The 26,245-nt window shown below is 44.1% G+C and overlaps 1 protein-coding gene across 6 annotated transcripts in view; it reads right to left on the reverse strand.

The window, feature by feature from the left end:
• Positions 1-26,245, reverse strand: part of CALD1 (caldesmon 1) — a 195,034-nt gene that overhangs the window by 113,006 nt on the left and 55,783 nt on the right. For 5 of the 6 annotated variants that reach the window (XM_037049156.1, XM_037049162.1, XM_037049159.1 and 2 more), the window contains exon 2: positions 17,250-17,343. The gene's annotated coding sequence lies outside the window, so the exon portion shown is untranslated. Of the gene's footprint in view, positions 1-17,249; positions 17,344-18,486; positions 18,551-26,245 lie in introns of those variants that run through there. The other variant, XM_037049157.1, reaches the window with a different exon arrangement.

A 26,245-nucleotide genomic window follows, 5' to 3' on the forward strand; every position in this document is an offset into this window, starting at 1 on the left:
ATCTTAATTAAATGAAACCTTGCAAACATTTATTAAGCCCTTATCATTTTACCGTTACTTCTTTGTAGGATTCATAAACTAGGATGGCCATGTGTTGGAGCACATCATTGCACCCTTTTTTGGTATATTTTATTTCTTTTTTTATTTTTAGAGAGAGGGGAAGGGGAGGAGAAAGAGAGGGAGAGGGAGAGAAACATCAATGTGTGGTTGCCTCTCAAATAGCCCCCAATGGGGACCTGGCCCACAACCCAGGCATATGCCCTGACTGGGAATCAAACCAGCAACCTTTTAGTTCACAGGCCGGCTCTCAATCCACTGAGCCACACCAGCCAGGGCTGCACCCTTTTCTTTGAGATATTCAAGTTTTTTTCTCTTGCATTGCACCTTCCTCAATACATGCCTTCCTGCCATGATCCACTACAGACTCACTCATCATTACGTGCTCACTGCATATAAAGGCTAGTCATCATTATGTGCCAACTGTAAATCACATGGTCCAACTACTTCACTGAAGCCTCACAAAAGCATTTATACCATCAATAGTCAATGAGCATTTACTGAGCATTTACTGTTTACCGGGTTCTGTTCGAGACACTGGGGAGTCAACAGTGAGCAAGATTAAAAAGGTCCCTGCCTTCCTGGAACTTACTGTTCAGACTTTCCGTTTTTCTTTAAGCTTCTACCAGGCCCATCATGCCCATCTCCCACCTTGGGTCACACTCATCATTTGCTTTTTGATTTTTTGTTTATGAGTTTCGGGGGTCTGGGGGAGCAGGCCAGGGGCCATGTTCTGTCTCCCCTAAAGGTTTGTGTTCATTTTAGCCGGGTCATCACTGCAACTCGGTGATACTTCTCTTTATGTGACACATACTGAGTGATTTCTGGGTGGAACACACTCCATCAGATGCTCCACCTCTGCTCTTCAAATTATCTTCACTCATCCCAGCTCTTCAATCGCCCTCCTCTGCAAATCCTCGGAATCAGGAGACCTACTGACCTTCTTTGAGCTTTTGTTCTCTGTAAAATGAGATGATTGGGCCAGATGATGTTCAAGCTGTTATCCTATTCCATGTAACACGGGTCTATAGCTGCTCTCTAAGCCAGGAAAGATAGATGCGTCAAAACCAACACGCCCACATTTTCTTCTTTCCAGGTATAAACATTTTGATATCTAAGGGCATTGTCTCCTAATTTGCTTATGTAGCAAGCATTACATTAACTGCCCTGGCTGGGTGCCTTGGTTGGTTAGAGCATGGTTCGGATACACCAAAGTTGTGGGTTTATGCCCAGGTCAGGACACAAACAAGCGTCATCCGATGAATATGTAAATGGATGGAACAAGGAGTCAATGTCCCTCTCTCTCTTCCTGTCTCTCTCTGTCTCTGACTCTCCACCCCCACCCCGCCCGCTCGCTCAAATCAATGGCTAATTTTTTTCTTAATTTTAGAAAAAGCATTAACCTTCTTTCAAGCAGCTCATCCCATGGCATCCCAGATAAAAAAATATCTTACTGCTTCTGAAATGTGTCATATAATTTTTCACTTCTGTACTTCCATTATTAAACCATTCCATGCATTGGAATGGGCTCTCTATTCTCTTCACCGTCCATATTTTATTCAGTTACAAATTTCTGGCTCAAATTTCACTTCCTTTGTGATGCCTTGCCTGAGAACTTCAGCTTGGAAGTGACGGCTCCCTCCTTGAACTTCTATCGTTCGTTTTGGCAGTTAATAATATCTTGCCTTACCACAGCTCCACCATGGTTCTAACTCGTATTTAAATATTTAATTGATATTTTACTTTCTACATACTTTGCTCTCAAGGCCATTTGTGAATAGATGCAGTCTTTTAAAAAATCTTTTCACTATTGAACTACTGAAACATGATAGGCACTGAGGAATTATAGCTAATTTGAACCATTAGCCTTTGATTCTAGATTTTATCATTCTGGGTATAAAAAATGTAACCCAAGCTGATTCAGCTCTATATTTTATTGACTGATCAGTGTTTACAAAAAGAATTAAAGACCTTGGTAATAGATTATATATGAATCTCGTAAGTTATATAAACCCACAATTGCAGTAGTCACACAGTAAATCTGGCAATGTTTTCAGTCTGACTGTAGAAAATGAACTTTTGTCCTTTTAAAAAAAATTACAATTTATCAACCTGCTTTGCTCTTTTCTGAACTGAATAGTTCATCTGGGACTCAAAAACCAAATAAACACATGGACTGTAACATACGGTTTGGACTTAACTTTAGTTCAACCTTCACCATCATGTTCCAAAAATCTGTGCTACTTAAAAAAAAAAGAAGTACATGAAATTATCAAGGCACATTTGTGAAGACCAGCAATATAGAAATAAGAGTGAGTGAGAACAACTCACTCTTATGAAGAACTCAGCCTTCTCACGTGGCTCCTGTTCTCTAACCAGTCGGACCTAGAACACAAAGCCCTATTGAGCTAACCGGCCATGTCTTGTTTCCTCTTTCCTCTTCTGCTCAGTCTTTTGTCGTTACTTTTTCTCTATTTTTAATTTTCCATTTGCAAAACAGGGGAACTGACAGACTTACTGTCACTAACACCAATGTCTTTGTGCCTTCTCTGTCCAATTTAATGGACACTTCGGACCTTGGAAATCTGTGCAGTGATGGTGTGTATGTATTTGTATACTGACTTCAACACTTGGGAATACAACACATTTAGAAGTTGTAGCCGCATCTTCAAAGGTTGACACAAATGCTACTACCTTATTTGGAGCACTTCCTGTTGTCCTAAACTCCATGGCTATCGTTGTTTGATCCTCCCTCCGGAGAGAGGTAATGCGACAAATTTAAAGAAAGGCGACAAAGACAGGCAGGACTTCCAAACCAGCTCCTTAACCACAACCAATCAGTGGAAAACCAGGATTGCTACTATACGGATCTCTAAACCAGCCTGAGAACTTTTCCCAGAAGAGGAAGAAGTGAAAATTTGGAGCACAATCCCTTCTGTGCCCTTTCCAAAAGTTGAAAGCATTTTTCTCTGGCAAATTCAAGGAGAATTCGACTGAAAGACCTGGGATAATACCGAATTGGAACAGGCACATGGCCGCCCCTGCTGTCTTGGCCCCTAGGGAAGAGTAAAAGGCATAGATTTGAACCTTAAGGATTTTCGACCTGCCCGTGTCTATGTGAGGAAAAAAATGCATAGCTTTGCAAGAACAAAAATATAAATGTGCTTTCTAAATGTATTCCTGATAACAGAGGTTAGTTCTGATGTGGTAGGGCCTGGGGTCCTGGCCCCAACAGAGTTTCCTGACAATGGGTAGGGCTGCTGAGACAGCGTGAAGCCCTGTTGGTGAAAATAGGTGGAAGGGAAACAGCCATCCCTACAGGACTGTGGGGAAAGATATTTTTAAGATTCTATGTTACTAGTCACCTGAGGCAATGAAAATGAAAATGAATTGAAATGAAATAAAATGAGAAATTCACGTCCTCAGCCTCAGTAGCCCACTTCAAGTGTTCTGTGGTCCCTCGTATCTAGTGGCTCTCACATTAGACAGGACTGCGAACACTAATGTCATCAGAGAAAGTTCTGCTGGGTAACTGTGCTGGAAGTCCTTCCAACTCCTAACACAAAATGATTGTACTGTGGGAAGTAACCTTATGTAGTTCAGAGACACGAAGGTGTGTAAGACATGGTTTCTATCTTCAAAAACTTTACAACCTCAGAGAAAAGAAGGAATAAAACGTGAGTGAGGTGTGGTACAGGTCAAATCTCAAAGCGTGGACGGGCCCTTTCAATCCCCTCACTAGTGACCCATCTCTTCTCCCATTGAGGGTCTTTTAGGCCGGGCCATCTTGCTGTGCCTGGGCCCTTGCTACTAAGAAAATGAAACCCTTGGCAAATACAAGAGAAGCGGAAGACACTGAAGAGAGAGCATACTTCAAATTGCACAGTAAGGCCTACGAGCAGTTTATTTGAAAGCAAAGGTCATAGGTCTTTATCAGCTGAAAGTATGGCACAGAGATCGTCGTATTTTACATAACAATAGCTTTGCTTGTGCACGACCTTCTGGCCTTCCTGGTCTACTCAGCTTTAAAATGTCAGCAAGCCATGAGTCTGCTCCTTGTAACTGGCTTTTCGACGAGTATTTCCAGTTTGGTGGTAAAAAACAAGATCAAAAGCTTCAGTTAGCTATCTTGTTAATACAAGATACTAGCGAGGTGATAGAGTTTAGATGGTCTAATGAAAACCCGTGTACAGTGTTGGGAACGATTCAAAGGTATGTCCTGGAGGTACTTTGTCCAAGGCAACATCTTTGTACGTGAGAGACATGTTATTATGGACCAGGGACTAATTACTCCCTGCTCAGTTTTTTTCAACTTCTATTCATCATGACCATCAAATGCATTTAGTGTGTCTGGAATCCTGAAGCAAGTTAGAGATAATCTTCTAGGAATGTATAATCTAAGATGAGAGACTTTGACATCAAACCAGGGGACATTATCCACTACATCCTTTACACATGAGAGGTACATGATTTAAACATATAAGTTTATACAGCAGCCCTGGCTGGTGTAGCTCAGTGCATTGAGCATGGGCCTGCAAACCAAAGGATCACGGTTCGATTCCCAGTCAGGGCACGTGCCTGGGTTGCAGGCCAGTTCCCAGCAGGGGACTCACAAGAAGCAACCATACATTGATATTTCTCTCTTTCTCTTTCTCTCCTTCCCTTCCCTCTCTAAAGATAAATAAATAAAATCTTTAAAAAAATTATACAGCAATTAAATAATACATTGAAAAGCACCAAACTGCTTCCTCTTTGCTTTCACATGAATCATTTTAGATGGTAGTTTCATCGGTTCGTTAATTTGAGGATTTCTGGACTTTTTTTCATGTAAGGAGTGTCTCACAGTATAGGCTTAAGACCAGGATAAGACTCTAGAATCTCCGAACCACGAACACACCGATATAAGTTTGTCCTGATACCCACATTATATTTCTATTGCAATAGTCCATAGCTTGTGTTTTTAATTACTAAGGACATGGCTGTCTTTCCTAGAAGACTGTAATCCCTCAGAGATCTGACTATAGTTGTATCTTATCGTCAGCCTTAGGTTCACATTTATTGAACTGAAATGGATTCAGGGCATTCCTTATTCAAAGGACTTAACTGGTTAGCAGACAAAGTCAGCTAACACATTGTCAGAATGCATGTCTCCATTTGAGCTCTTAGCAACCTTGGGAGTGGTGATGGTGTAGCACGGAGCTCCACTTTATATAATGACGTGAAGTTGTTTTCCTCTAGTGCAAAAGAGCCTGGTCTTAGAAAGACATTCTGGTTTCAGGAAGAAGGGTATTAGGCTTACTGACTGGGGGAATATGTTTGTTCTGTGACGTTCAAAGAGAAAGAAGGATAAAGGACATATGATGGATAAGAAACGAAGAGAATCGGGGTTGACCTGAAACACTCCAAATTTCCAAGGCCTTTGGAGATTCCTTGCCACCCCTCCATCATAATTAGAAAATACTGACATTCAGCGCCGATTTAAATGCTTCCATCAGTCTAAAAAGAAGTGTTGCCTGATTTTGCTCTCTGACCACGCTCGGTAATTAGAAACATACGGCCCTGTTCTGGATGTTTGCTTGGGAACCTACCCTTTCCAGGCCTGGTGTCACTACGCATTGGCCACAAGGCTCTTATCTTTTCTACCCATCTCTCTTAGGAGCCCCAGCCCAGGTCACAGGAAGAGTGTGAGGTTGCCACGGCCATTCCTGGAAGACCAGGAGCCCCTTGGCGCCACTTCAAACTCGAAAACACGAGGAAGAAACTCCTTTTGCCTGCCCGCTTCCTGCTGAAGCTCCATAAATCTGTATCGCATTTGGAAGGCAGTAGTTCAAGGATGGTACGCTATATAATCAAATCCAAAGGGACAAAGCAGCGGGGGGCAGGGGGGGTCTTTGTGACAAGGGGATTGAAATGACCTCCTTGTTTGTTTCGGGAAAGAAAAAAGCTGTCCTGACAACTGATGCTTGAGTTCCTCCTTCTCTTGCTGGAAAATCAGGAACCTTGAAAAGTCTAGGCTTAGAATACTAAGAAGCAGAAGCAGTAGTGTCTTGCTTCTGACAAAAATCTACCAAAAACAAACCAGAAAAAATAACTTGCAATGGAGGACTTCAAATGCACAGTCACCTAGAGCGTCAAATTAGAACACGTGGCAGCCACCTGCTGAGCCTCTTGAAAAAACTCTCACCTGCTCATTTTCCTACCTGACCTAAAATCTCTGTGGAGCTCATTTGCCGTTTCCCAGTTTTTCACACTCACACAATGCTGCCCGCACTCTGTTTAAAGATGACTAAGCAATTTTCTATTAAGTAACCAAAGTGAGCGCTGCCAATTTTAGAATAATGAAGTTTCTGCCGTCTAATATAAACAGTTCCAAGAACTAAATGTGGCCTACCAAAAGTATATATTACAAGTAGTCAACAATGTGGCCAGCTGGCAGACAGATCAGCCTATTAAAGTGGAATTGCTCAGAATTGAGAGTATTATTTTTCTTCTCTCTCATTATTTTTTCTGCATCCAACTTTGTTGCTTTGGGAATGTTTTCAAGCCTACAAAGCAAGAGACTATTGTGGAATTGCACCTCTTGTAAACGCATGAGCATCTCTCTAGAGGGCCTTTAGAACTCACCAATCATCCCCACTTCGAGCCTGTCTACACAGGCGGCCAAAGCAAAATGGAGCAAGTGGATCCAGCCTGCTCCCCCTCTGGCTGAAATGTTCTTATTTTGCGTGACCTTCAAAAGTGTCTACGAGGACCACTAGACAAATGGATGTGCATTTTAAGCCACGTGCCCACCAGGTACCCAACACATCTTTCTGACCACAGATCCCTGTACTGCCTTTACCAGGTGGTTTGGTGGGCCAAAATTTAGCTCATAAGGCTAAAGTCATAGATTTAATTCCACTAGGAATGAGTCAATTATATGCGAGAAAAATCAACCCTAAACTATCGTCACGTGCCATGACATTAATCTTGGCCAGCAATAATGGCAGATGACAACTTTTGACAATAATGCCCTGACAACTTTGAGACCGGAGAGATGGTTAGACCAACCCATCCCACTGTTGACCTTTAGTAGAGTGTGCGGTCAGATGAATGGGAGTCATCCCACAAGAGGCCCCTGTATATTCAGCTGCACTGTAACCCTATTGTTTTCTTCATGGTGTTTAAATTCATATATAGTAAGACTGGTTAAGGCTCTAAATATGAAAACATCAATAGAAAATATTCAGCCCTGGCTGGTGTAGCTCAGTGGATTGAGTGTGGGCCTGCGAACCAGAGGATCGAGGTTCGATTCCCAGTCAGGGCACATGCCTGGGTTGCAGGCTGGTTCCCTGCAGGCCAACTCCCAGCAGGGGACGCAAGAAAGGCAACCATACAATGATGTTTCTCTCCCTCTCCTTCCCCTCTAAAAAGATAAATAAATAAATAAATAAAATCTTTAAAAAAAAAGAAAATATTCAACAAGTATTTTCAAGTACCATTCACGCACTAGCCACATTGGTTGTTGGGGCTTATAAGTTATGAATACCACCACCCTGCCCTCATCATTCCAACGGTCTGATGGTGGAGAAAGGCAATACATAAAATATAAATTGGGAGGAGGATGAGGAAGGAAAAACCATAAGACACTATCAGAGAGAACCGTGGGAATGACTTAGCGGTTTTGGAGGGGCCAGCATAAGCCATAGGCAGAAGAAATCGCTTTAGGTGATGAGAGTAACAGGAATGAGAGTAACACAAACAGATGTGCATTCGTAAAGGAGACATGAACAACAGCGTTTGTCTTCATTAAGCAAATGTGCATCGACCTCTCTTCTGCGTCAGATACTTTCTCGTCTGGGTGCTGATAAATCAAACTGCTCTCCAATCTTCTCTCACAACGAAGTGAGGAGGGAAGGAGGGAAGGAGCTAGTGAGGTTGGAGGAATGGCCAGNACATCAGTAGAAAATATTCAGCCCTGGCTGGTGTAGCTCAGTGGATTGAGCGCGGGCCTGCGAACCAGAAGATCGCAGTTCGATTCCCAGTCAGGGCACATGCCTGGGTTGCAGGCCGGTTCCCTGCAGGCCAACTCCCAGCAGGGGACGCAAGAAAGGCAACCATACATTGATGTTTCTCTCCCTCTCCTTCCCCTCTAAAAAGATAAATAAATAAATAAATAAATAAATAAATAAATAAATAAAATCTTTAAAAAAAAAAGAAAATATTCAACAAGTGTTTTCAAGTACCATTCACGCACTAGCCACATTGGTTGTTGGGGCTTATAAATTATGAATAGCACCACCCTGCCCTCATCATTCCAACGGTCTGATGGTGGAGAAAGGCAATACATAAAATATAAATTGGGAGGAGGATGAGGAAGGAAAAACCATAAGACACTATCAGAGAGAACCGTGGGAATGACTTAGCGGTTTTGGAGGGGCCAGCATAAGCCATAGGCAGAAGAAATCGCTTTTCCAAACAGGAATGAGAGTAACACAAACAGATGTGCATTCGTAAAGGAGACATGAACAACAGCGTTTGTCTTCATTAAGCAAATGTGCATCGACCTTTCTTCTGCGTCAGATACTTTCTCGTCTGGGTGCTGATAAATCAAACTGCTCTCCAATCTTCTCTCACAACGAAGTGAGGAGGGAAGGAGGGAAGGAGCTAGTGAGGTTGGAGGAATGGCCAGCTATTCCCACCCCTTCTTTCCCATTTCTGTGTGAGAGACACAGAAATGATGACTTTAGAGTGACACAGGGAAGCCACGTAAGGCATGACCTTTGCACAGCTAATGCAGGCAGCACCAGTGAAGGTATCTCTCTAGAACCCATCCAGCTCAGGGGCCGTCTGACAATAAAAGCGTGCTTCTCACCCACCAGCAAACAGAAATTTGCTGACTTAAACGAAGCCAGCCCCCTTGGGGTTTTTTTCCCCAAACTTTGGTTCACGATTCCAAGAAACAAACAGTCCGCAATAAATCTCCCCCAGTGGCAGAACATCTCACGACTAGCTTTTCCACTCCGAATACCCCAAACAGACCTTTTATTTGTTGACACTCAGCCTCTGGACAGTCATGAAAACAAGATGTTCTCTTGCTGCTTTCTAAGTTAAACAGATTTCAGTCAGGGTCTCAGCCGAATTTCAAAACCAGATGTTAAATAGCAAAGACTGAGCTGACCCTAGCAATGAGAGGCTGGTTCCCTTGAACTTGAATATTCTTGCTTAGGAGGAGGAGCAATAAAGAAGCTTTAAGCTGGCATCAGGACCCACCCGAGGTTTACTACCGTCTCCATTCAGTGACTGTCCTATGGGTCCGGGAAGCAGTTGGGCATCTGGGACTCTGGGTTTGGGGAATAAGCAGGTGAGGGCTAGTGACTGGGAGGTTTAGGGGCCTCGGTGTTAGAGGGGCTTAGTTGTCACTCACGCCACCCAGGGCTTGTTGTCACTGTTCTTTTTGGTGATCTCTGCTCTATGGTTTTGCTATTCAAATGTTTTAAAACTTCTGCTTCTCCTGAGCCAGGGTGAAGCTGTTCAATGTCAGGGTCCAGATCTCCTTTGCTAACCCCTCAAAGTGCGTTTTGTTTGTTTGGTGGGTTGGCTGGCCTTTTCTTTTCTTTTTTTTATTTTATTTTTTATTTTATTTTTTGCTGTGCCCTTACAGATGCAGGGGAATATTTGCTGAGTTGAACTTACTGAAAAGCTTCTGACCTGAGAACCCAAGTTCCAAATAATGCCACAGTTGTGACTTGCTGGCCTCCTTGTGGTCTGCTGGGGCCAGGTGACTGGTCCTGGCCAGTGAGCTGTGAACACAAGTGTCACATCACTGCTGGGGCAGACCATTTAATTGTCGACATGAGACCCTTTGGAGATTTCCTTTCTCTCTACCATGGTAACCAGCAATAGCTCCAGAAAGCAGCGGTCAGCTGAGGTCGCCAAGTAAGGATGACAATGACACGGACCAGAGACCTTTGCCTATCCAGGGGTAGGGAGAAGGCATGAATGACAAGCATTTTTTGTTTACGTCACTGAGCTTTTGAGTTGCTCCTGACCCCAGTATGGCCAATACAGCCTCAGTCAGCTCAGTCTGTAATGAAAATGACAGTGCACATCCCTGTTCCAAGCAGGTACCTGCTCAACTTATTTTTATTTCACTTCTGTGACTGTTAGTATAGAAATAGAGATGGGTAGGTTCATTGGAACCCTGCAGGCAGGGCCTCAGCGAGTGAGAGCGGCTCCCAGCGCAGGTCCGCATCAGCCCCGCCTCCCCACCCCTGACACAGGAACTGTAACCGTTGGAGCCTTCACACATTATGTGTTCACTCCATTCACCAGGAAGGACAAACTCAAATGCTTTCAAGGACCACAGGGGTCCATATTTGGGGAGTGGTGGCCTGTGGGGAAATGGAGAATGCATGCATCCCTAATAGCATTCAAATCCAAATAAAAACAAAAAAAAAGTACACCTGCAGGTCAATGGGGGTCTCAGGCTGCAGGGTTGTGACCCCTGATCTCCGGATTCCTTCGCTAACGGCTGACCATGGGCTGGGCTAGGCACTGTACACACGTGTAAGGCTGACCCCACCAGTGAGCCTGTGGTGGGCTCCACGTGGGTCCTGATGAGAAATTACTCACGTAGACGATGGTAACGTAGCACTCACTATTTACCAAGCCCAGTTCTAACAAGTTTATGAATATCGTTTTAAATCTTTGTAACAGTCTCAGTGCCCCCATTTTACAGATTAAAAAAAATGAGGCCCAGAGAAGGTGAGTCATTTGCTCGAGGTCACAGACCTAGTAAATGGTAGAGCAAGGGTTTACAGCCCCACAGCCAGGCCTCCTGTCTGTACTTTTAATCACGAGACTGAGCTCCGTCCCACACAACCTGTAAATGCGTAATACAGGCAGACAGTGGCAAGATCCTCGGTGATGAAATGACCATGTGATTGTCTGGAAGCATCTCTGCTCTTCTGCAAAGCCCCTTCCTAGGACCCTGCGCTGTCCACAGGACTGGGCCTGCTCCACGTTCGGGGAAGTTCCTATCCGATGTTTATAAATGAAGTAAAAACCCTGTTTATGTCCACTTGTGCTTTGGCCAACTGATCTATTATTTCATTTAAGTGGGTTTCACCTTAGAAAATAAGCTGACTTCATTCTAAATTGAAAGGTCAATGAATACTACTACTCAGTTTTCACCATTTCTTTGTTTCGCTGATTTACCTATAGTTAGCGGCTGTATCATCTAAGCTTATCTGGTTGTGTCGGTCTCAGGGCAGACCCAGGTGTTGTGGGAGGCCTTCTTTAAGAGACAGAACACAATATTAAATGTGTTCCTAGTTAGGCACAAGGGGCCGGGGCAGGAATCTGTCCAAGGGAAAGACCGTACGGCTTAAGCTCCATCGGTTGTATAGCAAATCCGCCTTGGGTCTCTCACCTTGGATTCTTATAAGCATTCCATAAAAGCTCCCGCAGCACCATTCCTTTGCTTTTACTTTTCAATTACTCCAAAACTCCTTTAAAAAATGCTTCATGAAAACCAGAATTTAGGAAACATGGTGTCAGGGGTCAATTACGCATCACCCTTCAAAGCGACCCGCAGAAAAGTAGAATTACAGATATAGCCAGTGCATCGCCGTGTTTTGCCCATAAACCACATAGTTAAGTATGATAGGTGGATGAGAGGGCAGAGAAATTTAAAATATCACGACTCCTTGCCAGGATGAGACCAATGAAAAACAAATAAAAGTATCAGAAATCACAATTTGCGTCAATGACCACATTATTGGATTCACCAAATTTTCCATTGCATGGAATAAAACAAAAGTCCATTTTATAGGAGAGAAGGAAGGAACGCTCGAATCACTAACGCAGCCCAGACCTCACTTAGCACCTGGGGTGGAGGACGTCCAATTCAATATACAGCTGGAAAAGGAATAACTTAATGGGGGACTGAATATATGTTTGAAGACCAAGAAGAAAGACAGATGGTGCTAATAGCGGTCACGAGCCTCCCCAGCAACCCAACTGCATCTTTTATTTCTAAACCATTAGCAAGTCATCTGAGGGAGGCAGTTAGGTACGCCCCCCCCCCGCCGCCCCCGAGTCTCTCATTGGAACACACGTCTTTATGTTTATACATTTTGTCCGTCTGTGATGTAATCACATTCACAACCGCGGGCATAATATATTTAAGGGTGGAAGTCTTTGAAGAACCAGGAGAAAATGCTTTCTAGAAGCGCCCCTTCCTTCCGGGCCCCCCCATATGTTTGCATTCACCCCCCCACCCCCACCCCCCGCATCTCTGGATGTGATCAATCCAATTTTTCCCAGATCCAGGATACGCCATTCCCCGGTCTATCATTTTTGGTCATTAAATAACAGGACTCAATATTAATGTTGGCCTTTTCCATCCCTCTTGAACAAAGTGTTTTCAGCCAAAAATATTAAACGAATCCACTGCCCTTTTCCCCTGTCAGAACAACAGCCAGCATCCTGAAATCACAGCTCATTTGTACCACATGGGCGTGAATATTCAGACTCCATTTGTCTCCAGCTCTTAAAGCCGGGTGTTAGAGTGAATGATAGACGTTGTGTTTTGAATTAGCAAAAAAGAGGAGGAGAAAAGAGAATCGAAGAATTAAGTTTGGCCTAAAATAGCTGTTTCCGGGAAAGCAGTCCTGCCGTCTCCTTTAGTAAAAGTCAATTGAAAAATATCTAGATTTAATTCAACATTAAGTTGGACCTGAGATACAGAGAACAGTGGGAGGGAAAATGTCTCAGGTTTTTCGCCTCCGCGGGTTGAGGGCTTGTTCTACTCAATTCCGCTGGAGGTCCGTTGGGTGGAATAGCGCAAGATTTTCACAACTCTGTTTTGCTGAACATCCCAAAGCAGGGATGGGAAGCAGTTGAGTCCGTGTCCTTGACCTGGACAAATTTGGTCAGAGTTGGAACCTCGGGTAAGAATTTGAGGACACAGACAACGGTGTGGGGATGGATCGTGGGGGTAGGGGGTGGGCTGGGCGGACAAGAGCAAAGGCAGAAACACTGGGACAACTGTAATAGAATAACAATAAAAAAAGACTTGATAGTTTGGGTTGAAAACTATATAACACAATCATTTTGTCTCTCTTTACTGCATACTAACCCATGCTTATTGAAACTAAAGGCTGGAAAGTTCTAGACAAGAACTCCTGGTACCATTGTCTGTTTTTCTCCTTGTTGTATGTGCCCTCCGCCGGGGCATGTCCACCCCAGCACAACAGATTTCCATCAATCACCATGCTAGGCAGGGCTGTGTGCTTTCATGGCGGTGCTTCTGAGGGCCAGGTGTAATTCCCTGGCCTGGAAAACACCATCATTTAGCCAAAAATCTGTACATGGTGATGCTGGCATGTTCTCTTACCTTCTTTATTATGAAGGTTACCAGCATGTTGGGAAACCGCGGGTACCCGTGCCCCTCATATCCGCTCAGTCCCTAAGCAAACTTGAGCTCACTGTATGTTTTTCTCCTTATGCCCCATGAGAGGGACCTGAAAGCAGTCTCCCTGGGGTGAGACTCACAGGGAAGGCGTGGTCTCAAGGCTTTCTCACATATGAGCCTAGTTCCACACCCACAACCAGAAGTCTGTGGGAAAGACCCTGAGTGTGGGAGAGACCCCTTTAGATCTTGCTGTAACAAGTCCGGGCACCTTGAATTAAACAGGAGACCCAACACTTTGTCGAGCGTGTCCAGGGAGGCGTGTTCAACAAAACTCAAGGAAAAAGGAAGGAAAAAAAACCCCCTCTCTTTCCACTCCATCTGGAGCTTCAAGTGACGCCAAAAATATTGGCCCACCGTGGTTGTAAAGTCTCCCATTTATGCTATTCTAAAACGAGGGCAAAGCCTGCACACAACTGAAAGCACTTCTTTTACATGTTCATGGGAAAATTATCTTTCTCTCCAAGTCCTTCAGCTGCCTGAAATTAATGAAACACAGTCGGGAGGCACCTCTGCTGACCACTGGCCACCATTCATTCGGAACAGCTCGCCTAGCCCATTCACAGACGGCAGAACTGTTTCCTCTTGACCTCAGAATTTCTCCTTTCTCCTTGTAGGTAAATAGCAACGTGCATAAAAATCACCGATGCCAGTGTCATTGGCATTTTGGGGGTAGCTAGGAGGAAAGTGGAATCTTTTTCCTGGCCACTCAAAGAACACCAAGAGGAAAGTATACCAGAAGTTACTTGAAGAAAGCTGGTATCTCTAAGTTCATTTTTTGAAGAATGGGTGGGGGGTGTGCAGACAAGAAGGAGGAAGCTTCCAGACCTCAGGCAGCCTCTTTTGCTAATAATCAGGCAATCCAAGGAAAGACCAAGTGTTTCTGCTAAACAAAGAGGACTAAGGGAGAGAGAAAAATAAGCAAGCAGAGAACTGAAAGGAAAAGAAATAACACTTTGGAAGATAAAAGAGAAGCAAATACCTTTCCCCCTTTTCCTTGCATCACAGTAAGCAGGAAAAATTAGGGAAATTCAGCGCTGGGGTAAACATGACCCCGTTAGATACGATGTTTGATGAGGAGAAGCTTGTTACGGTGTCATGACCCACGGCCCATCGACACTCCACCAGCCCCCCACTGCGGCCTTGCTGGGAAACTTGAAACTCTTTCCAAAGCTTCCGCTAAAGTACAGGTGGTGTGTGGGGAGATCAGCAGGGAACAATGGACTAAGGAGTGAGTTCAGGGAGCAAAAGAGGTGCATTATCCCCAGTTGGTCCCTTTATTTAAGTCCAGACAAGACAATAGTCCATGGCACCTGACCCTGAAAGGAACCTGACTTCTGTCTTTTTGGATGGAATCCTGGGCCTCTCCCGCTATCCAGTCTGATCAGTTCTGATTGGCTGATGAAAATGATCCCAAAGGAAGGTGTTGATGTGTGGGACCCCTGGACAGACAGCTGGGGTGTCAAACACATACTTAAGAGTGGAGTTAGTTAGAGGGAAGCAAGCACCCCCAAAGTGGTTTGGGGCATATCCCTCAAAAGAGAGGTAAGAAGAAGGAATAAAATAAGATCAAAGAAGCCCTGGCTGAGTGGCTCAGTTGGCTGGAGTGTTTTCCCATATACCATAAAGGTCATGGGTTCGATCCCTAGTCAAGGCACATACCTGGGTTGTAGGTATGATCCCCAATCGGGGAGCCTAAGGGAGGCAAGTGGTCAATGTTTCTCTCACATCAATTTTCTTTCTTGCTCCCTTCTTTTCTCCCTCTCTAAAAATCAAGGGGCATGTCCTTGGGGAGAAATTAAAAAAAAAAAAGACCTAAAGAAATAAGAGGAGAGAGAAATAGCTAGACATACACCTTTGCTAATACACACGTTCTTACAAACCCTCATTAGAAGTAGCATGGAGATTTCTTTCTCTCCAGAGGGTCTCTCTCCTGTTCTTTAACAGGGAAACTTGCTACATACAAGTTTGGGTGGCATTTTTAAAGTCCCGCTCCCCTCCTTCCACCCAGTCTGTCTGGGTGGCCTCACCCACTGTCATGGTTTTAATTCCTGCAGAGAGGTTAGGGCTGTGAACATCTCTGTCCCTAGTTCTCACCTGAGCTGGACTTGCATATCCCCTATGTTCTAGACCTATGCCCTTGGAAGCCTCACAGGCCCTCAAACTCCATCTCAATGAAAACTCATTATCGTTCCCTCTGGGTTCCCAAACAGTGTTCTCAAGGGAGAGCGACCTTATCTGGGGCAAACACATGCTGTTTACCGTCTGTTTCCTACCTCTCTGAGGCCAGAGGTAGCTCTCCGCCATCAGTTAATCATTTTTCCTTCCACCCCCTCCCCGGCCTTGACCTTAACTTATTTCCACCTGTTGTCGGGAACAGAGGGGTGGCAAATAAAGAAAAAAACGCCACTGACAACCATCATTTAAAAACAGTTTTAAAGCACATAAATTGTAGATTCAGAGGCTTCATCTGATCTTTTCATTTATTTACTCATTCAGTCATTCAATAAATAGTATTCAGTGTCTACTGTACCCCAACCCTCCTTTAGCGCGGTGGGGGATGTCAAAGGCGAGTTCTTCAGTTTCAAAAATTAGGAAGGGCCCCAGGGAAATGAGAGCCGTACACAGAGAGAACTCCAGCGAACTGCAGCACAGAACAAATGCTCTGAGGGTGGTGTAGAGGTTAAGGGAGTTCAGGAGAATTAGAGGTCCACCTGCAATGAGCTGAACATCAGCACGTTGGAGAAGGAGTGATGATGGGGTGTTAGGGACAGAGCTGTGTTCCCCTAGATCCATACGCGCAAGTCCTAATCCCTCAGAATGTGGAGACCAGGTCTTCAAAGAAGCACAACACGAGGTCATTAGAAAAGGAAATTGGGACACACCCCCACACCCACACACACACACAGAGGCGCCAGATACACTCACACGGTGGGACGGTCATGTGATGACACCGGGGAAGACTGTCATCTGGAAGTCAAAGAGAGAACCCTCCGAAGAAACCAAACCCGCTGACATCTTGGTTTAGACTTTTAACCGCCAGAACTCTGAGAAAATAAATCTTTGTTGTTTCAGCCACCCAGCCTGTGGTATTTGCTGGGGTAGCCATACCAAACTAATGGAGAGTGTAACTGAGAGCACCCTGAAGCAATAATTGCCTGAGAACCACGCTAAATTCCTGAAAAACGGTTCTTCCTCCGGGTGCCAACTTTGGCACAATGGGGCCCAAGGGAAGTTTCCTTCAGTTTCTCCATCCCCTACCTTTTAAAAGGCCCTCTTCCTGCCGTCCAGGTAGACCGTCTGCTGGTAGAAGTTCTGCCCCAGCTGAGGAGAGTTGGTTGAAAGGGAGGGCCCTTCATGCTCCTGACGTCACCAGTGTTTGTGTCAAGTGGGCTCATCACCCCATCCGAACACTAACTCATCTTCTGTACCCTCCCCCATGTCACCGGCATTCTTTAGGGGAAGGGAAGACTTCCATATTGAAAAGGGACTGAGTTGCTTAAGATATTATATATGTAGGAAAAATTTAAAGGGCAAAGCAAAAAATCATATTACAAAACAATTCTTTCTGAACTTGATAGATGGCTTGGTAAGTGAATGGGGAGGGGCGTCGCAGAAAACTCGGCTTCTCACAATTCATCTTTTGGTGCAAGAATTTAGGAAATGGGGCTGAGAGACTATAGAATTGCTAAGAAAAGAGCGTCCTGCCCCCAAGTCACATACACTGTACTCACACAGGCAAGGAATCAGATATCCACGTCGATGCCTTCTGGTTGGTCACCAATCCCCGTGGAACTGGACTGGATGCTCTTGGAATGCTTTAGTGATACCTGGTGTAAAAGGAAAATGGGAGCATAATGAAGGGGAATGAATTTTTATTAATGTAGACTATATATTATACAATATTGCGTTCTTCCCCTCAGGTCTTATTCTCAGCTAGGCCCTTCAAGGGGAAATGAGGCATAGATAGAAATGTACACTGTGTAGTCCAGAGGCAATAAATACAATGATTACAGAAGCAACCCCTAAATTATTCTAAATAATGGGGTAGAGAAGGTGGTGTAGTTAATACAAAACAGGGAGCGCCACACGTGGCAACAGTCGCAAAGGCCTTAGAACACAGTGAAGGACATCCCGTCTCTAAGCTCAGCCCTCGGGCCTTCAGAGCTTCAGACTCTCAAAGACCCTTTGCTTCGCCCAAGGTTCTGCTGTTGATGGTCTGGAACTGGACCCGTCGGTGGAAGAGGAGGGGGTGGAGGGTGAGAAATGATGACAGAAACGCGCTAGTACATCGTCTAGAGTGAACTCTCTCGCACTTGAAACACAGCAATAGACATTAAACATTAGACCAAAATGATAATAACTGTGACTGTGCGTCACCGTCACATCCGTAAACCTGCCCCAATGCGATACGACGGAAGTTACCGAGTATGAGTCTGGGAACCGCAACGCTGGCCTTGGGATGCTTGCCTTTCATTTGCTAGAATAACAGGGGTCCCAACAGGACCTAAGAACATACCTCACACTCTCCCACACCCCCACCCTCTGTCAAGGTCAAGGGGCTGGTTTGAAATAGCACTGCTACAAATTGGTCCTGGAGACCTAGATTCTCATTTCAGGTTTTACAGGTAAAAAATAAACAAACAAACAAACAAATCAAACCAAAGCGGAAATCTACCTCGTGTGTCACCTATGAGTTGTATGTCTCTGAGGAAGGCTGGTTTGCACACGAAGAATCGGGGCTCCTAAATGAGTCGGCAAAACCAGCTGCCACCCATTTCCTTATTCTGAACAGCCACTTCAGGCGACCTTTAGCTCCCTTCCCTGAATACGTACGGCCTCTTCCTACTCAGCACGAATGCACGCATCCATTATTGTAATGTGTATACATCTGAACTGCCTCGTTCCCCATACATGGGATGTGGGCCCTGCCTTCAAGGAGCCAAATATCTAGTTAGAGTGATGAAACATACAATTACACTTCTTTTACAAAGCCAGGAAGTGGTAAGCGCTCCAAATCTCAGTGAAATTCCTTTTCTTCTCCTGTGGGCCAAATTTTGGACGTCTTCTCTACACATATCTGAGGAGAACGGGACAAGAAAACTGGAAGTCTTCTCCTAGCCGAAATCTTGCCTAACCTCGTGCGTAATCTGGTCCCTTAAATCTCTGAGCCCTCCGCCAGTGCCCACTAGGGCATTACAAAATGAACAATGAGTGAGTGAATGAATAAACAGAAATCATGAACGAGTTTCAGGGAAGTCTGTGAATTCCCCAAATCTGTGCGCCAAATTTTGTGTGTCTGAGCTTTCATCAGCATTTATTGATTTCCCAAAGCTGAATCTTGGCTCCCTTCTCCACGCCCCCACCACCTCCTGATTAAGAACCACTTGCTAAGTGATTTGCAGGGTACTCTAGGATGGACTTTAGATGAGGGCAAATTACAAGGTGTGTTCCCCTGGGGAAGCTTATAAACAAACGTGGATCCAGTGCCCCGTACGTGCCAGGAAGAGGAGGGGCCGTACAACTAGGACCAAAGAGCCTCATAGTTAGCCTCATGGCACGTACTACGTACCGTCACCCTAAAGGGGGGATTCTCACACTGGCTGCACATCGGAATCTTCTGGGGATATTTATTTTAAAAGAACATATGGGATACATCTCAGAGGTGCCCGGGAATTTTCACCTTAAGAAAAATTCCCTGCAGTCAAGTGCTGATGTAGATTGCAGTACCCACCCCTCGGGGCCTCCCGTCCTTGACCCTCAGGCTTCAGTGAAGGCACAGGAGACTACAAGGAAGCAAGGAATTTCTTGCCTGGATTGGTACAGGTACCAATGGAGAGAGACATTTAAATTTGTAAAGAAAAAAATTCACAGTGTCTTCCTCCAAACCATTGGCAGGGTCAGTATTTATTTGCCTAATTTCCCTTTCCCTGTTTTCTATTCCTGCCGCATTTTTATTTTCAAATCTAAGGACGAAAATACTATCAGTGGCAAAATTTTTTCTCTCTCTAGAGTCTATGCATATGTTCCAGCTAAGTGTCTTGTTAGTGAGACAGAGCGAGAAAGCCTTTTAAGAGAAAACCTAAAGTGAGTGGCAGAGTGACTAAAAGCGGTGTTTCTCTGCAGATACACTTTCCTTTCTGTTTTCAGACTTAGGATCAAAGGGCCGGAAAGGTGATAAAACTCTCACACCTTATTTTAAGCTCTTTCTCTACTGCCAGTTACCTTGGAACTTTCAACTAGAAGCCTGAGTGTTCCTTTACTCACGGATCCCTTAAGCCACGGCTTTTAATTCGCTGTCCAATGCCCAGATGCTGGCTGACCTCGCTCAGAGGTAGTTGCTGAAATTCTCTGCAGACAAGACTGCGTCTGGACCGGACATGGTAAGGAAGGAAAAGACCGAGGGGACGTGAAGGAGAGAGAGCTTGGCTGTGTCTCGGGCAGACGGGTGGGTCTTCCTTCCACGGCCTCCTTCCCAGCCAGTGGCAAAGAGCCAGGCGCTACTTGCTCATTGCACCTTTGATTAGTCAGCAGCACGTGGGGATTTTGTACGAAAGCATTCATTCACTAGGGGAGAATCCAGGTGTAGTAAAAGGAAAGAAGGATTCTCTCTCCTCCCGATTAGATTCTTGGTGCTCCAAGAGCAGTGATTTTCCTACAAGCCTCAGGATGCCTTTGGTCAAAGTCATTCAGCAGTACAAAAACAGAAAGTAGCACCTTGCTGGCGACACCGGTGGAAAATCATTGCCAATGCACATTGGTAAAAAGTGTTTAAAATTCTACTTTAAAAATCTTACCACATCTGTTCACAGAAAGACGCCATTTTCCAAACGGATACCAAGGGGTTGGGTGAAGGAGAAGGTCTCAAATGATCGTTTACTATAACAGGGGGTTATCACAAAGGTTGAGTTAGGGACCCTTTATAAAAATGAATAACTTTGTCCAGCCAACAAGGAGAATCTGGTTTCAATTAATTAAAAATTTGAGTTCATGTGATTGAATTAAGACCCCTCTGATTTCAACTTTAATATTTATGTAACCTCCCCATGACTCCTTTACAATAATATGCTGTACTTTAATTGTGGGGATAATAACAACTACTGCGCGTGAAGGATTTTAGTGCCAGGTCCTGTTCTAATCACATCGCCCACATCTATCTCATTTGATGACAGCTACAACCTAGCGAGATACACATTTTTATCTTAGGATAAGCACTGAGAAGTTCACTGTATTCAACTCATTGGCTTAAGTCACCCAGTTAGTAAGTAGTGAAGCCAGCATTCCAACCCAGGGGCTGACGCAGCCTGACAGTACCATTGGAAGGATACGTGCCCGCACTCACTCACTCACTGAGTGAGTTCTCTGAGCCAGAATGGACACACCGTGAGGAGCAAGGGCCCTGCCTGCACAGAACCAGCATTCCGGTGGGGCACAGACGTCACATGTGTTTCCTATAGTGAGTAGATACAACAGCATGTTGTGGTAGAGGTCCAGGGAGCCTGGGTGGTGAGGGATGCTCTCTCGAAGAGGAGACATCTAGGCTGAAAATCCCTTTCGCGGAAGGAGGCACCCCGGAGCAGATCCAGGGAAAGGCTGTTCCATAAGACTTTTATGAGATGCTCTGTGATCATGAAGCTCTTCCAAGTTATCTTAGTCCATATGGGGTTCGGGCTGGTTTGTCCTTTAGTAGAATACACACTGCTAAAAGATGTGTTGAACAGAGGGGCCTTCCGAAAAATGATCCTCAAAATGCTGCCTTTGGTGGAAACTATGAGGGTGGCAGTGATGCTGGTGATGTGTCCCCACCCACAGAGGAGAGTGCCACAGATGTACGTGGCCACCTGTGCATCCAGTGCCCTGCACAGCAGAGGTTCCCCCCTGGGCCCCTTTCACTTGGTAAATTTAAAGAAAGCTGCTTTCTGTCAGTTGACTTGACCTCCTTTCTGTCTTATGCGTGAGAGGATAAGGCAGAATATTTCTTAATAAGAGAAGAAAGAAAAGCTACAGGACACATCCTTGGAATGGGAAAGGAATGGTGAGTAGCTATTTCAGTCTTAGTTGGCAGGAAGTCCATAATTTGTGTGGCTAGAAATTAAAATAAAATATTTAAAAATAGATCTATGGGTTTTAGAATGAGCCAGTAACAATAAAGCATTAATAATTGTCTCTTGAGAATTGTCTCTGTTTTACATTTACAGTTGAAGATGAGAGCAAGAAGGATTTTAGAAGGGAAGAAATACATGATCTTAGGGAATTTGGGTCACTTAAGTATATACTAACGAGTGAATTGACCTTGACCAAGTCATTTAACCGCTCTCGGCCCCTCAATTCTTTTATCTGTAACATGAAGCATTTGGAATAGACTTTTAAGATCCCTCCAACTCAGATAGTTTTTCCATAAAAAATTTATAAATTTGTATAGAAAAAAGTACTGTGTAAGTCTTGTTACAGTTGTGAATAAAACAAGTTCAATCAAGTTCACCCTTTCCAGCAACTAGCATGGAGGGACCACCTACTCCCACCCCTTCTTCGTCATTTCTAAGAGAGGAGTGTATTCTGAAGCTCCTAGAGAAATGGCAATATATCACATAATGATATCTATAAGTTACTGAACGCCTACCATGTGCAGGGTGCTTGATTTACAATCTCATTTAATCTTCAAAAGAAAACTGTAAAACCAGTTGTTTTTATTGCCCCCATTTGAAAGAAAGGAGCCAGCCCTGGCTGGTGTAGCTCAGTGGATTGAGCCCGGGCCTGCGAACCAGACAATCGCAGTTCGATTCCCAGTCAGGGCACATGCCTGGGTTGCAGGCCAGTTCCCGGCAGGGGACCCACGAGAGGCAACCATACATTGATATTTCTCTCCCTCTCTCCTTCCCGTCCCCTCTAGGTAATGGATGAATAAAATCTTTTAAAAATGCTTAAAAATCAATTTAAAAAAAAGAAAGAAAGGAGCCAGATTCAGATTCCCTGTCCCATGATTAATAAGTAGCAAAGTCGGAACTGGAATCCAGTTGTTCGACTCCCGAGCCCTTTCTGTGACTGAACACTCGGGGTAGTCATGGCTGCCAACAAGGACATTTCTTTGACCTTTTGACATCCGCACCAAAGGAAAAGTTTCGGAAGACGGTCTTCATGAGTCTGTTTAATGTAGAGAGACTGACTCAGGTGTTTGCCTGTAATGTAATAACAGACAACCTCAGTGGTGGTCTAACGTGCTCACTGAGAACAACTAGAAAATCTGGATGAAATTCCCCAAAACCAAACTCCGAAGGCATCAGAGAGCTGCTGTGGTAACCAAGCTTTGAGGGCCCACATCTGGAGAGAAACAAGGTCTGGAAAAGTGACCTCACATTCAGTGCTTTCTCCCTCAAGGCGTTTGCTGAAGCCTTAAGATACAGAGTACAAGAGGTCAGAAGAAAATAAGAAACCAAGCAGAAAGTTTATGGAACGCGCAGCGGAGTTTTCCATGTCTCTTGCATCTGACTAGGGAAAACTGGAAGTTCGAGAAGGAAGAACCATTTTGAAGTTGATGGAGATGTTTGATCTAACTGTGGTGGTAGTTAGTTATTCACCTGCATGCATGTGTCAAAACTCGCAGAAATGTGCACTAAGAAGAGTACATTTTACTCTCTGTAAATTATACTTTGATAAAAAATAGAAACAAGAGGGCCCTGGCTGGTGTAGCTCAATGGATTGAGCGCGGGCCTGTGGACCAAATAACCATGGTTCGATTCCCAGTCAGGGCACATGCCTGGGTTGCAGGCCAGTTCCCAGCACGGGATGCACGAGAGGCAACCATACGTTGATATTTCTCTCCCTCTCTCCTTCCCTTCCCCTCTAAAGATAAATAAATAAAATTCTTTAATAAAAAAATAAACTACCAGAAGATAGTGTAAGCTTACTGGAAGAAAGTAATATCATCCAGCACTTCAACTGAATATCCATATGAAAAAAGAAAATCAAACCTTAACTTCTATTTAACACCATACCCCCCTCAACTTGATGGTAGCTTTAAATGTAACAACATATACACTAGAGATTTTAGGATAAACTAAAAGATATCTTCAAGATCTTGGGATAGGCAAAGATTTTGTAAACAGGACATTCAAAACCACTAAACATAAAGGAATAAACTTGATAAATTATATTGCATTAAAATTAAGAATAGGTGAAAAGGCAAAGTGAATAGGCAAAGCCATAGATTGAGAAAAAAAACATTAGCGGTATCTGACAAAGGACTTGTATCCAGAATATATAAAGAATTTCCACAAATCAACAATGCGGAGAGAGATGACCCAATAGGGAATGGGTAAACTTCAATGAGCATGTCACAAAAGAGGATATTAATGTGGCCAATAGGCATGCGAAAAGTGCTCACTCTCATTACTCATCGGAAAAACTCAAATCTAAACCACATACTACTAGAATAGCTGAAAATGTAAAGACAACTCACAGTGCTGGTGAGCAACTGAAACTCTCATACACTGCCATGCGAACGTCAATTTGGTACAGACACTTAAGAAATACGTCGGCACTATCTGCTAAAGCTGGCTATTTGTATAATCTGGGCCCCAGAAATCTTACTCCTAGGTAAGCACACAACAAAAATCCATGCATATATTCACCGAATAACATAAACCAGAATGCTCATAGCCAGGACTATTCATAACAGCCACACGCCGGAAATCACCCCCGGTGTTTATCAATAGTAAAATGCATAAATTATGGCAGGCAAACAGTGAAATACTGTGTAGCAATTAGAATGACCAAAGAATTGCTCAGGCAACAAATCTCAGATACATAACGTTCAGTAACAGAAGTCTCTCTCACACACGTACACACGCACACTGTAGGATTCCGTTAGTACGCAATTCAAAAACAAGACAAAACGAATACTTGGTATTGGAAATCAGAATAACGGTTATCCCGAGGCAGTGGGAGGAGGGAGGAGATAGGACTCTGAGAGGGGGCGGGGCTTATGGGTGCTAATAATGTTCCGTGTCTTTGATGTTGGTGGTGACTACTTCACGGCGTTCATTTTGTGAACACTCATCAGGCTGTAGAATTAGGATTTGCACACTTTTCTCTGTTATCCATCCATTAAAAGCACTGTTTTTATAACGTGTGAAGAGAAGAAGATAAATCTGCAGTCTGGAAAGGCGACAAGGGGATTTATGAGCTCGCAATATATACAATCACACAAGTTCAATATCTAGGGTCATATATTATATCAGAAGGGAAATCAAATCCTTTAAAAAAGAGAGAAACAATGAGAGAAAACAATAAGGTAAGACAACCCAATGCACTCTGCAGTGGCAAAACTGTCGTCGGGAAAGCTGTGATCAATTTGGCCAGTTATTGCTACATTAAAAGTCAACATGGGATTATTTACCAGTGACTTAGTGAACTTTCCATATATATATATATATTTTGGCTTACTATATCTTAGAAGGGAAATATTGAATGTTTTTGCAAGTGGCCCATGCTAAAGCAATTCAAACGCAAGACTACTTCTCATCTTAAGATGCTGGGAACCTTCCCAGTGCATTTGCGGCCCCTTGCTCTCGAACCACACTTTCTCCTCCTCACTTCCCACCACCCACCTTCTGCAACACGTCTCCACTGGCTCACGTGCACGTCCAGTCCTGGTATAGATGTCCTCTTTACTTGTTTATACTGTGTATTTCCATTTACGTTTTTGCCTGTGTTTCCTGAGTAACATTTGGCCATAGTATACTTATATTTTAGGGTAAATTTGTATGTCTGTGGGAGAGTCTCTTGATTTTCATGAGATACATTTTTCACGTCACTATGGAATTATGCACATGGATCTATAGACAGATATTTGCATACATTAGTAGATGGGAGGAGCAAGGTGTATTAATAAGACACTGTGTTAGGAATCTGACCATCAAGCAAGCTAAATGAAGGGAAAGACTCTGGGAACCGTTCTCATAACTCAGGAAAAAGTCAGCTTTTCAACAAAAGTAAAAATTCTCTTGGAATTCTGCAACCAGCAGACCCACTGGCTTCCTGACCAAACTCCAAACTCCGCTAGGTCGGACATTGTTCCTTCGCTCGGAAGCAGCGTGGATTGCGAGAGTAGAGAGGCTGAGGGTTCCCGACAGAGGTATGACCTTCGGGAAGCTCTCTGTTGGCTACCAGTTACTTCTTTGAAAAGGAGGATAATAACAACCACCTCGAAGGGCTTTTCCTCCTTTGTGTCCCCATAGTGTTCTGTTAATGCCTTTATGGTGGTATTGCCATACTGGACTGTCATTGTATGGGAAGGGGCTTCTCGATAGCAAGGCCATGGCCTTCCAATAACTCTATCCCAAGTGTTTTTTTAGCATATTCCATGGTATGTAACATATGCTCCATAGTTTGTTTAGGTGAGTGAGTGAATGAATGATTATCGTAAAAGTGCCTCTTACTGAACCTAAATGCTACAAGCCGCCCTTCCTGGTACTCTGAATCTGGAAAGCAGAATGAAACAACTCGTAGCTTATTTCTATACCTGAAGTGGCCAGGACTAGCAAAGGAAGCCAGGGAAATTTTGCTGAATTTCCCTGGAAATTCCATGGAATGCAGAGGACAACACTTAGGTATCTATTCTCAGAAGAGCCATTTTGTACAACTATGAAGAATCAAAATGTGTCCTTATTGAAACAGAACAAGATCACATAATGGTACAAAGAAAGGGCTTTCACGTCTTAAAGTGGGTGCCTC

This window comes from Sturnira hondurensis, unplaced genomic scaffold, assembly GCF_014824575.4.
Source record: "Sturnira hondurensis isolate 20B ecotype Veracruz unplaced genomic scaffold, ASM1482457v3 Scaffold0006437, whole genome shotgun sequence".
In the NCBI taxonomy this organism is placed as follows: Eukaryota; Metazoa; Chordata; class Mammalia; order Chiroptera; family Phyllostomidae; genus Sturnira; species Sturnira hondurensis.